The following is a 4,336-nucleotide window of genomic DNA, read 5'->3' as shown; positions in this document are numbered from 1 at the left end:
ATGCATACTTCCACCTTTTCATGTTCTCTGTATGTATAAATATCTCCTGTCTGTGTGTTCCATTCTGTGCATCCAAAGAAGTGAGCTGTAGCCCACGAAAGCTTATGCTGAAATAAATTTGTTAGTCTCTAAGGTGTCACAAGTACTCCTGTTCTTTTTGCAATTTGGGAAAGTTCACAAAACAGCTTATTGGGGAAGGAAAATGCACTAGTGTCCTGTGTGGTGAAGATGAGAAGGGTGCCAGCTAGAGGAAGAAGATGGTTGATTTCTTAAGTATAACTCTCAGCAATGACAATTAAAGATTTACTCAGTAGCAGTGGACAGATTCAAAAAGCTGTAACCCATTCAAGGAAGGATGGAAGTACAACTCCACAATGTGGACCAGTTATATTAGTGTAAAAATGCTTTTACTGAAAGAGCCTGTACCTTTACAGGAGGGTGAATAAAGAACAGGGGCACAACCCCGTAGTGTGAAATCTGTTACCTCAGTATAACTATTTCAGTTTTTAAAAAATAACACACCCATAACCACAGTAGTTACACCAATACAAAAACTATATTTAAACCAGGCCTAAGCAAAAAGAGGAATGGGGATCTTTAAGTATATCTGAAACCTACCAGCCACAGGCTGATACAAATAATAAAAGCCCCACAAGCAGGCTCCTAAGGCATCCTAGTAGAAATCCCTCCACTCCTCCAAGCAGCTAGGAGAGGGGATAGTAGACTTCTCACCCACGTGGTATTCCTTGATCTTGCTGGTGGGAACCCTACCTTGTCTTTCATGTCTACCTCTAAATGGTGCCTGGTTTGGGTCCCCCCTCACCCAAGCCTTGTTCTAAACTATCTGTTTCAAACACAGCAGAAGTTCACACCAAGGAAGTCTACCATTAACATCCCCTCAGCCTAACTTTAATAGCAGACTTCAGAAATGCTGGGGAGACTCTACAAAACCCCAGTGAAAGGTTCCAAGAATATGTTGTTGTAGAACTAGAGGGACAAGCTTAGCTTAAGTAGTTATAAAACTGGCTTCAATACAGAAATAAAACCTCCTCCAAACACAAATCCAAGTAATCATTTATCACCCCACACTGGAACCCACACAGGGTATCAAACAACTATAACCCATACTGAATGGGGACCCTATCCTGAAAGAAATCTTTCCTGAATCCCCTCTTCTGGTCTTCAAACAACCCCCCAACCTCATCAACAGAAGCAAGTTCTCCACAGACCAGGGCACACCATCTAAAAGCAGTACCAGACCCTGCCAGAACAACAGATGCAAAACATGCAGACATCTCCACTGCTTCAATGATCAACGCACTCTCCAACACATCTTCAGAGATCCAAGGATCTTACGCATGCCTATCACAATATGTGGTTACCATATCCAGTGAACCAAGTGCCCCAAGAACAATTATGGGAGTGAAACCACACAATCTTTACACTCTCAATGAACTTGCACAGGAAAACAATAAAAGACAAATACCACATCACCTGTGTGTGAACACTTTTCGCAAAACGATTATTCTATATCTGATCTATCAGTCCTCATCCTCAAAGGACACCTGCACAACACTTTCAAAAGACAAGCCTGGGAGCTTAAATTCATAACTTGCTAAACACTAACAATCATGGTCTTAAAAACAGACTAGATTTATGGCTTATTACAACGATCTGTAACCCATTCTCCCCGTGTCTGCCCTACGAGTACAGGGGAGTTAACAGGCCACTTGAATGGTCTCTTTAAATATGTACTTACTACTTACAGTAAACCAGCTGTTTGGTCTTATAATTAGCTGTGACACTCTCAGACCTTGTCTCCATTAAAGGGTGGGTTATTCACACCCAAGTGATGTAAATTATATGGTCCTAAGCTGCACAGAACAATGGAAGTTACTGTAGAACTGACAGAATTCCCATACTCTGCCTCCCATATTCATGTGCATCTGCAACCAGAAGGTCTGTGTTCTGTAATATCATATAAAGGTCATCCACCAGGAAGGCTTCCTGAAGATGCCTACTTTGTTTTTGAGTAGCATTCATCACTGCAGGTTCATTTTCAACCCACCCTGCCGCCTCTGTGCAGAGCAAAACCTTCAGTATCCCAGCCAACAATCAACTATAACCCCAAAGGCGCACTTGGGCATCTCTAAAGGAAATAGCACTCTACCCCATAACCATGAGTAACGTGCACAGCCCAGGAGCAGTTCAGCATGCATTATTACTACTTGCCAGCACAACAGGAGTACACTGGAAGAAAAATGCTACCCTTCTACTTGCAGGGCAAATGTAACACTAAGAAGTACTACAGGCAATGCAGCTATCTAAGGGGAAAGCAGCCCATAATACTGTTGTTCCCTTATGCACACTTCTGAATAAGATTAAGCAAAGAGTTGCATACTGCTTGGTTCAGTCTTTTGACCATCTAATACTGCGTGACACAGAAAGAAGGCAGTAGCTTTACAGTTTCTAGCACTGTGACAGGGTTTAGCAGTGTCGCTCCCACAATGACCATCAGAATTCCCCAGATCATTTTGAAATGTTAAAAGTAAAAGGATGATCAAAGAAACGTCTCCATTTCTGCAGCGTAGGGAGCCCTAATCACAATTAATTAGTCTGGCAAAGAAGATGCCTACAGAGAGACATCTGGGACCGCTGGAGGGAAAATAAGAACAGCAGCTACCCCAAGCCTCTTCTACATCACTTGAACCACTACAGGACAGACTACCTTCTTCACCAAGATGATTCAAGACAAGGGAAAAGGGGGAGGTAGCCACATTACAGCAAGGTCATGCTCCAGGCAATGGCCAAGGAGGAGATTATGATCTTGTGTCTTCGACCACTAAGTAAAGCAACCCCTCCATTCTCCTCATAGGTTCCTTCATCAGATGGAACCATAGAAGTCAGACACACTGCAGCTGTGGAGGACACCAAGAGTTCTTTTCTTTTCCATCACTAAGACTCTGAAGCCCACACCAGCATTAAGTGAGCAGCCTGCCTCCACACAGAAACAGCTCTGAGCATTTATCAGTGTAAGGATTTTCCACCTACGGTGTCAATACAAATGACAATACCCATTCCTGGACTGTTTCACTGGGACCAAAATCAATCGTGAAAAAAAAATGTACCATCTTCATTAGGGGAACTTCTTTCATTTACAGTTGTTCAGGATGCACTGGGAGAAATTTGGGCTACAATTTATGAGGTATACCCATGCCCTTCAGGTGACAGCTAGTGACAGCATTGGTATGGAGGACAGACATGGCCAGGCAAGATTCTCAACACTGGATTTAAGGACTGTGTTAAAAGAGCATTCTTAACACACAGCTACCAAAAGAATAGCTATTTAGAGACTGCACTGATGTACCTCATTAACGATCATTCTAGTGATAGGCAAAAATCTGGTGTCATTGATGGCAATCTTTAGTATCATTTACCACAAGGTCAACTGAGGTGGCTTAGGGACTTGAGAGAGAGTGGAAGGGATTCTTCTTCAACAACTCTCTTCCCAGCTTTCCAAGAGAGTTCAGAGGGCAGTGCTGGGTAATGACAGGTGCCTGCAGATTGCAGGGGCCTGTAGTCCATCTGTATTCTGGTAACCAGTCAGCTCTGTGCCTTTTGGCCAGAGTCATGTGGTGCAATTTTCCCTCTTAGAGACTAGCTGCAACAAGGTTATGGCGAGATACCTTTGTCTTCTCCAGAATGTGACACTGGTTCCTGTTGCTCCTGCAGTAGCATAAACTGCTGCTCAAACTTACATGCACACAAAGCCATGCTTAGCAGGAGCCCACATATGAGTGGCAAATCTACCAAGCTTAGCCACATTCTGTCTGAAGAGCTCAGAAACTTTTAGATTGGAATTGAACAGTTTAGGAGTGAAACAAGAAACTTCATTCAGCCCTGGAAGCTGTGTAGCACCTCCAGTCAAGGTCCTAGTCAACAGCAGATGAGGGGGCAGATCCATCTCTGCAGAAAGGTTAGTGCAATTTGAATAATGGAACACACGACATTCAGACACAACAAGAAGTAAAGAGACTTGAGCCCTCAAGCCTAACCCACCCCACCTCCCCATCCCCAAGCAGGGCACTCACTGTGCTAGGCAGCAATCAGCCTCCTTTCCCTGGGGCAGCCTTGAACAAACACCCTAACACCCACATGGCCCCAAGCCCTGCACCCGGACTGGCCCTGCAGCCCCTGGTTCCCAAAGGGGCCACAATGCCAATGTCCACCCTGCCCTAGCTCTGGCCCTGCGCTGAGGCAGCACAAGAGAAGAGGGGCCGCTGAGGCCGGGCCGTGGGAGCGCTGAGGGGTTGGGGGACGCTGAGGCGGGACAAGG

At 44.8% G+C, this 4,336-nt stretch overlaps 1 protein-coding gene across 5 annotated transcripts in view; it reads right to left on the bottom strand.

The window, feature by feature from the left end:
• The window catches only part of ST3GAL3 (ST3 beta-galactoside alpha-2,3-sialyltransferase 3), a 425,585-nt gene that overhangs the window by 389,457 nt on the left and 31,792 nt on the right, over positions 1-4,336 (bottom strand). The window lies entirely within an intron of this gene.

Source organism: Chelonoidis abingdonii, chromosome 7 (assembly GCF_003597395.2).
Source record: "Chelonoidis abingdonii isolate Lonesome George chromosome 7, CheloAbing_2.0, whole genome shotgun sequence".
NCBI lineage: Eukaryota > Metazoa > Chordata > Testudines > Testudinidae > Chelonoidis > Chelonoidis abingdonii.
The sequence above is the reverse complement of the archived record's forward strand: the minus strand, read 5'-3'. Positions and strand labels throughout refer to the sequence as shown.